Genomic DNA, 16,164 nt, shown 5'->3' on the forward strand with positions numbered 1-16,164 from the left:
TCAAATCACCGGTTATCCTCTCCCTCCTCAGTCTCGGGAGGATAGCTCAGGTTCAACGTGCTCTTCTTGGAAGCATGGTGATATTAAGCTTAACAGGTTAGATCCCCGGGTCCATGCTTAGAAACCTCTGGGGATTAAGCGAATTATAAAAAACCTATCATATCCTTGCTGACCTCCATACTACCCTGTGTTCCCCGCACTTCTCATTTGCCACTGCATTCGTTTTTTCCTCTCATTTCAAGTTTTCAATCTTCCTCATTTCAATATAAGTGTGCAGACACTTTTGAGTCACTACAGATCCCCTCTTTCATCCCCTCCCACCCATTAATGTTTTTTCCTTGTCCTCCATTTCACAAACTGCCCTGTATTCTGCTCCATTCCTTTCATCCCCTCTGTCCTTTGTTCACTGTTATCATGCTGTTCTTGACTGTGACCTTGCTTCCTGCCACCTTCGTCTTGTTGTACTGGACTTTCATCATCTAACAGGTTTCCCTCTTGCTGGGCTGCCCCTGAACTATGTCCTTTTTATCGTTCCCAGGTGGCTAACATTGTGTTTTTCTCAAGGCCTTCCTCTGTTCTTCTTTGCTCCACTCCCCTCTCGCTGTACTTTACCTTCTCATTCGGCATTGGTTATGGACAGCTGACTTCTTCAATTGCCCTCCTTCCATTCTTGCCTGACACATTTGACTCTTCTTGTTAACAACCTCTTTTGTCATTTCCAGTCTGCTTTCCTGATCCCCTTCCTGTTTTCTCTGTTGAACCTTCTAGTGCTCTTGGCTGTTCACCTCTGCCTTCTGATCCACTTCTCTCTTCGACACACTCTAGTCTAGCATCGTACTCTGCCACAGCATGCGCTCTTGTCCTTGTCCCTTGGATCATGTTTTGATTCCTAATTGCTACTAGTTCCACTTGTCTCTACTTTCTCTTCTGTCATTGTTACACTGGACTTCCTCTGTGGCTGGCTCTCTGTACTCTCATCCCTCAAAACCTCCTGCCTCTTGTTTTTGGTCTGGACTCACCTCGTATTGGACTGTGGTCAGCTTTTTCCCTGTTCCATCTGGATGCTGCTAATTGCTTGTACCACTATTTTCTGTCCTCTCTTTGTCTTTCCCTGTTGTATTGGACATATTCCAACTTCCACTACATATGCTAATGCCTTTGAGTCCTGCTTTAGTCACCTGTTTCCCAGTTCTTGTTGCTCTTCTTTGGGCACCCGTACACTGCCAGCTCTATCGCTTCTGCTCTTCAGTGCCTTTGCTTCCCTCCATCACGCTCACTACAACCTGTCTCTTCTCTTGCCCTCTCCCCTAACACTTTAACGAACATGATTATGACTCCCCTTGTGATGATCTGGTTATCCTTCTGCTCATCTCTACTTCCTCACCTAGACCACACTGCTGTTATTTGGATTCCTTGTTGTCTGCTCCTGCTACTGCCTTTCCCCCACTTCAATATGTTAATACTGCTGCCCCTTTGCGTTCTCCATCACTCTATCCTGCCCTCCTAGCCCCTTGCTTATCCTTGCAGCCGTCTTCACTACCACCTGTCTTACTGTGCTTCCCTGCAACTCCGCTAGAATTAGCCCCCGATTCCTGCCCCTTTCAAATCATACCTGATTTCCGTTTTCTGTTAGCACCCTTCCTTCTCGGCCTTCTTTTCCGTCATCCCCGCTACCTGCTCTGCTTTTGGGCCTCTGCACTACAACACCACTAACCCACTCTCATCTCACATTTCTTATCCAGTGAATGTTCCTCTCATTGATGCTCCCTCTGTTCTGCTTCTGGCCTCTTGTGCAGCGGACTTTCCTCCCCCTCGCCTCTATAATTGTTGACACCTTATGCCCCAGGTATGCTGCTTGCCCTTCATTGCATATTTTGTTCTCAGCCTTTCTAGGTCACTTCACCATGTCTCTCATCGCTAACCATCTGGGAATCATCCTTTCTATGTAAATCCACCTGGTTGACTTCTGCATCTGAATAATTGATCTTTACCCTGCCCATCCTCTTATTCCTAGCCAATGGTCTGCCCATCTATCCTATCCTTGCCATGCTGCTTTCTTTTCTTTAAACCCTCTTAAGGTTACTATCCCTGCACAACTTCCTCTCAATTATTCATTCCCCTGTGTATCCTCCTCTATCCCCCTCTTACTCATCCCCTCTCGCTTTGAGTTGCTCCACTTTAGGGCACCTGTTACATTGCCCCCCCGCCCCTTTGACGTGCTGTGCTTGGATGTCTCTCTTTCCCATAGACACTGGTTGTGGATTTACGTATAACTCCTCTCACTTGCTATCCTTTTCTGTAAAGGGACACACCTTGTGGAACTTTGGTTCACTGATGCCTACTCTGACCCACCTCCTCCTTTGCACTCAGTCTTCACCCTCACTTATCCCCAACTCTTGACTCATGGATATATGTTTTTCTTTACTGAACTTGCCCCCTTGATCCTGCCCTCCCCGTGAGCCTTCAGTTTAACTGAACTTACCCCTCAGGACATCTCAGCTTCTTCTCTTCTCATTATTTCCTAAATGCCAGTAGTCATATTTCATACTCTCACAACTTCTCTATTTTAACCTTATGATCTCTATTTCTCCCGCCTGTGCCTTCTATCCTTCACTCTGCCTGAAAGCATTTGGACCAGGTGGATTCCTGTATATAATTTCCTTTAATTCGTTCAGGCTTCAGTGGGTTCATATCCCTTTTTAAAAGGTATATATGGCTACTTTTCCTTGTGACATCTTCCTTATCTTCTCAACTATCATCTTTCGGGCCACTTGCTCTAAATTGGTCCAAAAATCGATAAAAACTCAAGTGCTTAAATACAGTTTTGATCCCTATTGCGGATTCCTATACCAATGGGTCCCTTTAGAGAGACAGTCACAGACACCCTCATATATTTGAAGGACCCACAAGTGTGGGAATTCCAAATGTGTAACACTCTGGCTACACAGAAATGTAGGAAAATACGGAATTCCCCTCATGGCCAAAACGCCTGTAATTATGGCCTGAATCATGGTGGAGGACATTCACATGTGTTCATCTTTGACTCTCTATTGACTCTCCTTCTATTTGGCATGCTTGTGTGTCATGTCCCTTCCATTTCTCTCCCTTCCCCCTTCTTGTCCCAAACATTTCCCCTCGCCAGTATCCCTTTGAGTTACGTAGGCACCTCAAAACACCAGCTGTTCCTCCTTTAGTTTCATAGACCAACGTTGGATGTCATGGCATAGAAACCACCGGAGGCAGGAGAGGGTAAACAGACACACCTCCCATACATCATACGTAGAAGAGGGCCCTTATACACTTGTCCACCACTCCACAGGAATAGCAGGCGGCCCAAAATACTGGGGTCATAGTGTGGAATGCCAGACTGTGGTTGCAGCTGCATAGCAACAAGGATCTGGACAACCCAACAAAGCTTGCATTTCTGTGGCGTCCTGGAAGTCTTGCAGAACCCAGTAATCCTGGTGACCATCTTGGAAGCAGGGCTAAATAAGTCCCGCCTTGCATCCCGCACGTGCTTCGCATTCAGTGTATAATGCTGCACCTTGCCTGAATGCCGGATCTGGGCATGCATCTACATACCTGCGCACAATTTACCTGCAATAACATTAAGAGCATTGTGTTGGCTGGATCCAGCACAACTGCTTAACTGCTTGCCTGTAACCAGCGGCAGCGGAGCTCCACGCCATTGACCTCGTGCATACCGCATCTGGTCTTAACTACCAGTTCCTTCAGCCTTCCTGGAACTCTGTTTCCCTAGGACTAAGGGAAAGAAATAAACAGTTAACAATACAGAAGCAAGGACCCTGAGCCCCTACATACATACGGTTGCACATGAATTCCAGTGTGGCTTCCGCCCCAGGCTCTACATCCTTCTCAGAAGGCCGCTTTTTTCTAGAGAACAAAATAGACAGTTAGCAATATAGAACTGTTACTGAATTGAACCCGATATGGACACTAGTAAGCTTGTGTACACAGATACTTCTGTATTCCACCCATCACAATATTAGCCGAAGCAGATGACAGTCGGGTTGAGTTTAGTGTAGGTATTAACCCAAGCAGCCTCAAGTCATTTTTCAAACCACAATCAGTTGAAAGGGGACATTGAAGGTAGGGGATCAACTGGGAGCAAACCAAGCATACTTGAGAACAGTGTTTCCATTCCTGTTGTATTATTGATGCACATTGGCACTAAGGCGTCGAGGCAGCCATGCTGATGGTAAGGAAGGGAGAGGCTGAAAATTCACTCCGCACCTCCCATGCCGGTGTCTCTTGAGCTTTCACTAGCGCATAGAGTACTTGCAGGGGGAGTGTTGTGGAGTGCCACAGTGACACTACAAGAATCAGACATTCACGTGAGCGTTGCACTGGATTATTCCTTAGTCTCCTCCTCGCCTCATTCATTTTGAGAGACAGATGTTACTGGAAGTTAGGCACTTTAATGCCCCCTCTGCCAACAAGCATCTGGTTAATATTCATATATTATGGGATTGACTTCTTTGCAGTGTCAGAGACAACCGCATGGCATTGGTCAGTACTCTGATTCCAGAGCAGTACAAAGTTCAGGTCTACAATAAGAAGCACAAAACCGGGGAGCAGGGGCGGGGGGATAGTTGCCCAGATTTTACCATTCTTGTTCCCAACCGCTGTGCTGGTCTGCAGGGTGCAACACTTTTCATCCAGATGACAAACATGTCTGCCTACAATATCCAAAGGGGTACAATGCTGTCATCCTGTGGAAGAAGAAACCTCGTCTACATCATCACAAATCCCCTGTCTTCCACGCTAATTGCCTTGCAAGCTCTCTCTTACTCCTACCCGTAGACTATTGATACAATAGTTGATGCCTCCAATCGATTCGGCTCCAGTCTGCTCAGATTGTATGTTTTCCTGGGTCAGTGATCATCTAATGAATGTCTTCTGTCCTGTCTTCATCCCTGCCTTTTATCTCTCCTTTGCTTGGAAGGTACTTCAAAGTAACATTGCTCACAGTTGGCGCCTTACAAAAATCCCACTAAATAAATAAATCAAGACATTTTCATTCTGTAATTAAGGATTTCAATCTATTTCCATTGAGGCAAAATAATCTATAGAGTGCATCCAGTCCTGGATTAGTAGCATGAAGACAGTGATGGTGTGCTAGCTATTGTTTGGGAAGGTCAGGCCTTGTCATTGAGTGCATAGAATAGGAACAGGGACTCTTAGGATTCATGGGGTGTCTCATGTATTCATTAAATGGCTACGGGGATAGTGCTGATCCTTCGTGGACACCACCCACATGCTGGTGTAGCCTCAAATGTCAAATGAAACTGGAACCTTCTGCCTTTGACTAGGGAAGTGGGCGAAGAGAGGGCTATTGTTGCAATCCCTGTTCTCCATTCCAAACAGTATAAGAGCATATCATTGTCCAGAGAGGTGTACAAGGACGATTGGAGCTGGATATTTGACGTCCATTGCGTTGATGAATTATTCTGCTGCCATTGTTAGAGGGTAAATGGCTAACATGAAAGAGTGCACATGGAGGCCAAATTGGTTAGGGATCCCTGTGATATCAGGCACATGTGGAGAACGGCATTCCGATGACTCCCACTTTTCTCAGGATTGGTGGGTGATGTGAGTTGGGTGTTGGTTGTTGGGTGGATGTGTCAGTTCATTTTGTATTTTGAAAACCTAAGTGGACATGGTTTTGACTTCTGTAATTGAGCTCAGAGGCACTCATTTTCATTTTTTAGCATTTAACCTTCTGCTATACCCCTGCATAGATGTGTCTGTCATAAGGGCAGTTTGGCACTGGATTCTTTACAATTTACTCCGATTCCTCTTCAGGCCTATTGTCCATCTTCTAAACCACTTGTTGGTTGTCTTGCCACTTGTTTTCTTTGCCTATTTCTTTACTAAAGTTCATTGCTGTCCAAGGTGTTGACAAGACTATTTTTTGTTGGGGGAACTTCAGTCATATCGCAGGTTTTACCGGAATGTTGTTTTGGTTCTTAAGGGGGCTCATGTGTTGATAAAGTCTGAATTGGAGATCATGTTTTAGGGTATGTAGGCCTGTGGAGCATATTGAATGTCTTTCCTTATCAGACATTGCCTTAGTTTGGGTGGACTATTTGCATGTGACTGGGTGGTGGCCTGTCTGGAACTGTATGGAAGTGAAGTTATACAAGATGCTCACTTGCAGGATGAAGATGCTGTTCGAGGAGGGACTGTGTGTCTGGGTAGAACCTCAGGTGAGTAGGGTGAGGTCAAGGTTAGTCAAGTCACTCATCTATCAAATGCTGGTTTGTGAGTGGGATCATCAAGACATGTACAGAAGACTACTGCCAGAATCAATTTGCTGAAGAGTTTACGGTTACTTCAAGTAGGTCCACGCCATTCAAGATGTACTTGCCAAAGTTATACATGTTTGTAGTTCATACACAATAGCACCATATGAATAAGAATAGCAAGGCTGGCCGCATTTGGTCTATGTGGCTTGCATCCTGGATGGCAATCACAGGCGTACTATGAAATGTCAAATTAAAAGGCCAGGCCATTAAGAAGTGATGCATATTCTGCGATGCAGCACTGATTGCGTACATAGATAGTTGATTAACTCTGAATCATGATTCATTCTGCAAAAAAAATGTTTTACAAAGCTGAAAAAACATGAATAGTTCGGATGAATCATTGCTGTGCTTTCCTCCAGGTGCAGTTTACTAGGCTTAATTTTGAAATGAACCTACGTTCCTCTGGAAGATTTAGGTAAGTGTCATAAGTCTCACGCTTCCAGTACACTAGACAGCTTTGCTCATCAGAGTTTACAGATGCAGCACTGAAGGACATTAGGACTATTTTAATCAAGTTCACAGGAGCAAACTTGATTAGGTTCACTCCCCCGTCAATCTAACTTTAATTGAGAACATCCCTCGTGTGCCTTCTATAATAATAATGTTCAAAGAGGCCATTGCTACAGTATATTTATTCAATGGAATACATATAAATAAAAGCATTCCGGTATGCTTTACGTATACATTAGTGCCTGCATATGCAGAGTATATGCCATCTATAGAAACACAGTGTACAGGATGTATGTACATTCACAGTAATCCACTTAAGATTGTGTATTCCACCCATGCCAGAGTTTTTTAAGCCCGCCCCATTAAAAAACTACTGATTATGCATTGCAGCTGATAAAATTAGTTTGTTTTACTGAATAGTTATGGCCCACACATGGGGATTGCTAATCTTTCGGAAGGTGTGCTATCTCTCCCAGGGCCTCATCACGGGGTTGGCCGGAATCTGGCCTGTAATACCGGCCAACTTTATTAGCGTTAGTGCCCACCGGTGTGGCGGTATTATTGCTGGATCACGGGTTGGGCGTTAACTGTAAGTCCCCAGTCCCCATTGGGTCCAACAGACATAATGGGAATATTTGGCGGAATTACTGTGCGGTAATACTGGTAATACTGGTAATAATAATAAATAATAATCATTTAGCATTTATATAGCGCTACACATCCTGAGGTATCTGAGCACTGCTTATTATTACCCACGGTGTGTGGTGCTCATTTATCAACCTTTGCAGGCTCTGCACAGATGTCAAAGTGAGCACTCTACTCGCTGTGCTATCAGACCAGCTAGAGGTAATTGCACTGAAAATGGACATTTGTTTGGCGTGTTTACCGCCAGCTCTATGCTGACGTAAACACGCCAGACTCGTGATAGTGCCAGCCATCAAATGCAGAGGTAATACAGTTACTGCCGCATTTAAGGGCTATCGCCCAACTCGTGATGAGCCCTCTCAGTCTTTACATACTTGTTAGTCGGCTAGTTGGCTATACTTACCAGTGTGTGTGTGTGTGTGGTGGTATAATATGACAGGAAGCTTTGGCAATCCGCATCGTCTTCACCCTATCCCCTCTTGCCCCTTTTATTTCCTAATTGAGAACAAACCTGGGAATACATTGGGGCTTTAGTTGTATTGTGGCTGTACCAGCCACTGCAGTCAGACTCTACTTCTCCCCATTCTCGTTTTGTTCACAGTTGAGGGAGGACAGTTTGCAGGTCTGAGGAAACAATTGGAACCCCCTCGTGGATGTCCTTCCATTTCATTCATATCATAAACACTTACCAAAGGAAAAAAAGAATTTTGGACTGTCCCTCTAACGGGCCTATGGGCTCCATCGAGCCTCACCTCCCATGTTTCTATGAGATGCTCTGATATGGGATGATTTAGCAATATAACCTGTGTAAAGTCTGCATGTCAGAGCAAGACATTCTCCAAAGTAGTCCATGCAGGCTCTCTATAGTCAACATGCAGCTTCTATTGCCCTGAGTGAGCAGCCTTTCCCTGCTGCCAGCATGCCACACTTAAGGAGAAATGTGGGCATTTTTAGGAAGGATGCCTTTGGTAGCAATGATGCTCAGCAGTAATGCAGGGTTAACGTATTGATTGACATTCCAAAGTAAACAACTCTAATTACGTGTTAGGTGGTATTTTGGAGTAAAATGCGCCAAACTATCACCAAATGGATTTACCATATCCCCAATTGGTCCGGCGGAATTTCCACTGTATTACAAGTGGTTTCAGGCGTTGTTAGTACCCATTTATTGAAGTCCATAGGGCTCCATGGGGATTTTGGCACAATTACTGCCGTGGTGGAGGATTTTTCTCTAGTCCTTAGCTGTGGGTAAGTCCTACATCCACTGTCAAACTCATAGTATGGCAGTGTGGAAATATGGTGGCAACATGACGGCAACAGGAAGTGATGACACATGACCTTTGACCCGGATGCCTTCAGATCCTCTTTAATCGTTTTGATGTCACCAGAAATTGGCATGCGGTTGTACAAATAAAAAAGTAGATAAACTTACAATGTGTTCAATAGCAAAATAACAGTACAATAAATAAATACAATACAATACGAATACCGAATTAAAAATTCCAATAGCTGAAAGTCACCAACAGTGAACAGGAGCATTAATGCTTTACTTAATTATACTGATATGTTATTTATATAGCACTTTCACCGAAGCGTTGTACATAGCACATATTTACACATACAATTGTCATCCCAAATGAAGCTGATACTCATTTATCAAGCATGAAAGACTGAAAGTCTGAGTTGGCCTTGCCGGGATTCGAACCTGCGATCATGCACATCTCTTTGGCTAAATGGGCTGATTGCAGGGATCAGCTCCGCTCATTAAGGAACAAAAGGAGAGGCTGGGTGTGGGAGGAGCTAACACCCTACAGGCAGTCCTTTCACTCAAGGAGCTGCATACTTAAATATCTGCCTGTGCAGACCTGCACCATGGGTCCCAGTGAGAAACCTGGTCCATCTGTCGTTCTATGATGGGACTGACTTAAACATTTAAAATGCAGGTTCCCTCTGTGACACCTTGACGTCTCCTGGGCTGTGGGCAGCAGCATGAGACTCTTTGTTTCTGGTGTGGTTGGCTTTCTTGTTCAGGCCTCTTAAAAAAAAAACAGGGATTTCAAAAGTGTAACACTTTGAGCAGTGACCGTAAATAAGAAAGAATAGGAATAACAAAATATTTGTCTTTCTGGAATGCTATACAATCATTTCTAGACTTATTAAAGATTTATTTCAGGCACACTTCAGGGGGTGTCACTGATTTAGTCTGTTCTTAAACACCTCAAATTCTCAATGCAGACAAAAACCTCCAAAAAGCATTTAGAGTAGAATAAGCATCCATTGTGGGCTATGTTTTTGCTTTGAGGGATGCTTTGCACACTAGTATATTGTAAGTGTGACTGCATGTAGTCTGTGATTAATTTATTTGCAAATGATGCATTCTAGTTTCTTTATCTGTGGCCATCTGATGCTGAACCAATCAACTTGCTGAGATATTTGGTTCACGGAAGAACTCTCTAGCACCCAGAGAGCACAACCAATGTGTGAGGTTGACTGGCAAGATCCCTTGTCAGAAAGCTGGTCAGAACTCTTGTAGAAAAGCTTCTGCATTAAAGCCACATGGGTTCCATTAGTTATTAATTACACTCTTATTTGTTAAGTGATATATATATATATTTTTTTTTTTTTTAATAGCAGACACACGTCCAATGCATTTCGGGTCTCTTCATAAATCCTCACCAGTGGCGTCCCTAAGGGGAGTTTGGGGGGGTGGGGGGTGCCCCCCCCTGTGAAACCCTGTGCCCTCCCTTGTGCCCCCCTACCTAAGATGAGCATTGACCATGTTATCCCCCTACATTTGTCTGTGCCCCCCCTACTTTTATCTTTGGCCCCCTCTGTGCCCCTCCTAAATTTGATTCCTGGTGACGCCATTGATCCTCAGGGACATTTCTGGAAATGACAAACACATTACATAGTAAGATTGTGTAACAGAATTGTTTTATGTCATGCATTATGTAATATATTATGTTCTACCTGCCTTGGTTGTGTCTGTTTGTGATTAAAAAAAAAATGAGTAAACCATCCCTTATGACAATACGTTTCATAGTCCTAGCAATACAGTCATGGGTTTTTCTGACAATAAGCATGATGACTACTTTACCCTTTATCCCCGGCTGGGTGCTAAAAAACATGAAGGTTAAAGTTGGTCTTGGTAACCTTTGGGACCCTCCGCATTCCTTCTAAGGGCCCTACATCAGTTAGCAGGTGGTGGCACCATGCCCACAGAGTCTGCCCATATCCTCATCGTCTACACTAAAACACGGGACACTGGGCCTCATTAGGACCCAGGCGGTAAGGGGTTTACGCCGGCGTAAACCATGGCGCCCCTTACCGCCTGAGTACGAGTTCCCTTAGCGCCATGGTGATTTTAACGACTGCTTTTAGCAGGCGTTAAAATCCATGGCGCTAAGGGACCTTGTTGTTAATTACGCCACTGTAATTTACGGTGGCGTAATTAACGGCTTCCCCACTCCCATTATGCCCTATGGGGCCAGAAATGGGAATGGGGAAGGGTAAATGGGGATTGGGGACTTACCGCCCCGCCAACCTCGGAATGGGGCGGTAAGTCCGCCAACCCCCATGGCGGAGTTGGCAGCTTAGCGCCATGGACCATGGTGCTAATAGCGCCATGGTCCTCCGCCAAGGTCTTAATGAGGGCCACTGTCACAACAGACAAACAGTCAATAACACATTCTCAGGTTGAGAGCAGTGCACTGTAGAACTGTGATGTTTGGCGCATGTGTTGATCAGAACAGTGTTCACCTCATATTGCCAACATGCACATCACAATATTTCACATACCATTTAAAAAAGCAGGTCACATGTTTGCCCCAGGGTACCACATCTTCGCTGACTCAGTTCCCCAACTCGCAAACCGCAGCTGACAGATGATGTCATTGTTCACATGGTGTAGATGGACAATCATGCTCACTAAATGGGCGGTTGGTTGTGTGAAAATCCCGATTGGGATCTTTCATGTTTTACAAAATAGTATTCTTGCAAAAATCATTTGTATGTCAGGCACTATCATTGGTGACACTGGAGTGCAGCAGTATTTTCAGGTACTGTTGGCAAGTGCACTTTATAATGACACATAAAAAGAAAATACACAACACAAATGTAATGAACCAGATTGTCAAGCGCATGTCTGCCCGAAAGCAAGGTAAGCAAGGCAGTTGGCAATATTGTGGGCCTCATCACAGGTGCGGTGGTAACCTGGAGGTAAATCTGCAGGATTACTGCCAAACTCGGTTACCACTACCCCCACTCGGTTCTTAGCATTACCATGGGATCACGAGTAGTGGAAAGGCAGTGTAAATCCAATTCCTGGGTTCCAAAGGACACTGTGGGGACCTTAAGTGGAATTGCTGTGAGTGATATAAGTGTGCTGTAAAACCACTGTGTTTTGAAGATAGGGCCTCATTACAAGTTTGGCTGCATTTCAGTGGTAAATCTGCTGAAATTCCACCAAACGGAATTACTGTTACACCACTTGTTCCTGAAGATTTACCGCAGGATTACAAGTGGCGGTAGGGTGATGTGAGTCCACAATTCTTGGACCCTATAGGACTCAATGAGAATTTCAGCTGAATTAACACCGGTAGTTATGCCGCTGTTTTTTTGGCAGTAAGGTGGAGGACTGACCTCCAGCCTTTTGCTGGAGGTTTATCCTACACTTTACCACTAAACTTATAGTATGGTAGTAATGGGGTAGTAACAGATTTGCCACCAGGTTATCGCTGGGGTTTACTGCACCGCCATAATCATAGTGAGGTTTTGTATTTACCCCCCCAAAATACTGAGGTACATCATCCACTTTCAAACAAATAGTACGGTGAAGTGGGAGAATGGAAGGACAGGCTACCGCCCTTCCCCTCTCGCGCTTGGCCTAGAGGATCACGGCCTAGACACCCGCCACGAGAGGAGTTTGCCTATCTACCAGACGATCAAATACCCTGGTACAGGAACATACGGATGTGCCCACCTACCTGCCCAGCAGCCCGCCCTGCCCATGCCGACACCTGCGGCATGGATCAACTCGACTAAACCTACACGTCGTTAGAGATGCCATGACGACCTAGCCAACGATCAGCACACCTGTGCAAACATGCACACCGGACACTCCCACACCAATCCACACGAAGAACATACTCAGTGCTATGACGTAGGCGACAGACATACCCACGGACGTGCATCTTTATTATTTTTCCACATAGGCTCTCAAAATGCAGAAACGCAAGACGCATAATGAACTTATCTAAAAAAGCTTGCTCACGCTTCTTCTAAGAACCATGTACATAATGAAGAATATAACGGAGACACGATACTGAGGATAGAGCAATATGATACCGTAACCTAAAGCGGTCTACTTCAAACGGTTCCACCTATGCACCAGGCCCAAGTAGGCCGCAAGCAAAAGCTTCCATGAACATTGAATGAGCAAGAGCTCGGTTGCTGACCCTGCAGAATGAGCCCGGCGAAAGCACACCGCCAAGGGCACGATGTTGCAATCTCGCACGCCGCAAGCCGACGCCAAGGTCGCACCTGCAAGATAAACCAGGCACACAGTGGGAAAAACAATATTAATTGTGCTGAATTTTGCCTCAAACACGGGCCCACCTCACGTGACAAAGCCAAACCTGACAGGATGCCAAGCCCAGGAGGAAGGAGACGCCTGAATCCCACGTTTCAAGACACAGGCAGATACAATTAAAAGGCTCATTGGACATCTGCAGCAGTGGGAGTAGTCGACCTCCCAACATATGAATAAATCCTCACATTGTTTACACCTACCCATAGTAAAACATTGTTGCAAATGACAGGTGCACCGCGAGCTGGGAACAGCGATAGTCCCAGACTGGGAGGCTCGCGAGCGAACCAATCAGAACATGGGGCTCTTATCACTGACGCCATTAACATTGACCAATCCTCAGAGGTCTTCATGTAACAATTTTCATGTATCAAATTGAAGGGACAGCCCAAGTATATCACCTGACTAACCCTCAACCACTAACACCGTTCTCTATATGTATGCTATACTAACCCTACCACTCGAGTAACCAATCCAGAGTGGAAATAGGTTTTTTGCTAAACTTTCTAAGGTGATGCAAGTAGCGCGTCATACTAAGGTAAAAAGGGCCTGCGAGCCCCACGATTGTGTGTGTGTCAGGACGGACGCGTACGATCCTTGACCCATCCCTGCCGTTTTGTCTAATAAACAGCAGAGTCACCTTGCTTCTTGCGTGTGTCTCATACTCTATCTCTTTTGGGATATACAGGAGGAGTTGGGGCCTCCCTGCCCGGAGGTCTACGGACGGCCCGGCCGACCCCGGCAGAATTTCCCCCCCGACAACGGCAGTGCAGTGATGGAGTGGTACAGTGGTGGTAATGGAATTATCTTGGCTTGACCTCCTTTTTTGCCACAATTCCATACTTGTAATGATGCCCATAATATTGGGTGGTACAGTGGTGGTAATAAAATTATCATGGAGTTACTGCCATTTTTCCCACAATGCCAAACGTGTAATGATGCCCATTACACGTTCTTGGAGGACAGTATTCTGGAATGTCCCCTTACACAAAATATGCAAAATGTAGAAATATAATGCAGAGCAAAACATCCATACGAATCCTACATCTGTTCTCGCGCTAAACCCCCAGCCTTTACCCCACTACTACATCCCGTCCAAAAATGACCATCATCTCTACCAATCCCCTTTCTTCCCAACCCGAACACCATTTTCATTAATCCTGCCTACTTCCTGCACTCTAACAGCATCCCCAGGAGGCCCATCCATTCTCCCACCCCCAACACCATCTCCAGCAATATTAACTGGGTTGGTTTGCTACACATATTTCTCTGTAGAGTTCACATGCAAGTTGCTTAAGTGAACTCAATAGAGATTGGAGTGGACATATGGCTCTTCAGGGCGATTTTGTCCACGTTATGTGATGATGTCCATTCTTGTCTTTCCGTATAGAGTTCTGGGTGGGAAGGAGTAGGGCGAGCTTGTGGACATCCGTCCTCTGTCACTGGGTTTCTTGCAGTGGCTACCACGATCTGAGTCTCAGTGTTAGGAAGACATTGGTGTGTGCCAATGTCTATGCATTGGATGGTTGCCACTTTGCCAACGCGATCTGTTTGGACTCTTTCCATTTATAACATTTCAGCTTTACAGAATGAGATGCAACATATTTAGGGACAGTGTGGAAAATATGTGCACATTTCTGAAGAACGTGGTTTACAGAACTAAGCAATTAGTCTCAGTGGCCTACTGGGGTGATTATTGGTATCTGGATGGTATAACAGAAGGGGTGCAAAGGGGTTGGCACAGAGATGGAAGTATTTACTAGTTGTATTAAGTGGGCAGGAGTATTTGTGTGTTTTACCATGTTCATCCAATCACGTCACTGCACAGCATTTCCCCCTTGCACAGAAACTGCAGGAATGGCCTGTGCGTTTGGAATGATATGCACCATGAGATGAGTGCCCTTGAGGTTCAATCTCACAAACCAATTGCCTGACCTTTATGTGTCTTTCAACACAGCAAGAGCCTCCATCTTGAAGGGGCAGTACTCTACAAACTGGTTCCACTGCTGCATATTGATCAGAGGCCTGAATCCATTGTCCTTCTTTCTGACCAGAGGAGTCATGCTGAGGAATCCCCCCCGGTGAATCGGACCCCTCTCTATTGCAGCCAGATGAATGGCCTTTGCAGCTGGCTCTGGGAGAAATCTGCTGGGAAATGATCTTCTTTAAAGATGTCTGGGCCTTTTCTAAGGAAGTAACGGTACCTGCATTGTGCCCCAGTTCCTTCACACATTGTCCTCTGAACAGAAGCTGGCCTGAGGCATCCATCCCTCTAGTATAAGCCAGGCCTTGAAGCTTTGAGCTGATTTCTAGTATGATCCTTTTCTGTCTGTCGTGCAGGTTAAAGGCATTGGTGTCCCAAAGAGTCCCACTGCTCATTGAGTCCTCCATTCATTTCTATTGGGTCCAGAGCACCTTCTGTTACTTGGCAAACCCGACTCAATCCAGGATTGAAATCATAGGGCCTTCTCCCATTAAAGCCTGTTGTGGCATGGCTGCCATGACCTATCAACTCCATGACAAACATCCCAACTGTATCTTGAGAAAAAGGTAACAATTTTAGGATCCAAGTAGGGTTGGAAGCCATACTAAGGAGAAAGAATGGGCGGAGGCACTCAGCTTTCATCCTGCTCCTGGCTATAGCTTCCACTTTATTTCTTTTAAAAAGTACAAGCATACTCTCCAGTCACCAGTGAGGGGCTCCACTCTGTGAAATAAGAATGGAACAGCAAATATGGGCAAAACAAAGTGTTTTCCACTACATCCTGAAGGCCAGATGCACCCTCCTTTTGGTCCTGGCACATTCCTCCTCTGTCCTGGGATCCTCCGCCAGTGGTCTGCATCTATACCAAGGGCTGAATCCAGTAGAAGGATAATGCATTAGAGTGACCCTCTTAGCCTGCATTTGGTTATTTGGTCCTCCTCCAGGCCTGAGGGTTTGTTGAGTGCATGAAGCATCTCCATTAAGGATGGTCTGAAGATGGTTCCAACCCTCGGGCTACCATGCTGAGGTAAATCATTGTGGGCTGCCCACTGCTCCAGGTTGTTCCTCTTACAAGGGGCTTTGTCTGGCCGTAACCCTACATCGCCTTTTCTTGCCTCTGATTGTGTTATCAAACTGGTATAGCCTCTAATGGCCTGAGCTTCTGAAAG

This window comes from Ambystoma mexicanum, chromosome 5q, assembly GCF_040938575.1.
Source record: "Ambystoma mexicanum isolate Mex_15411 chromosome 5q, UKY_AmexF1_1, whole genome shotgun sequence".
In the NCBI taxonomy this organism is placed as follows: Eukaryota; Metazoa; Chordata; class Amphibia; order Caudata; family Ambystomatidae; genus Ambystoma; species Ambystoma mexicanum.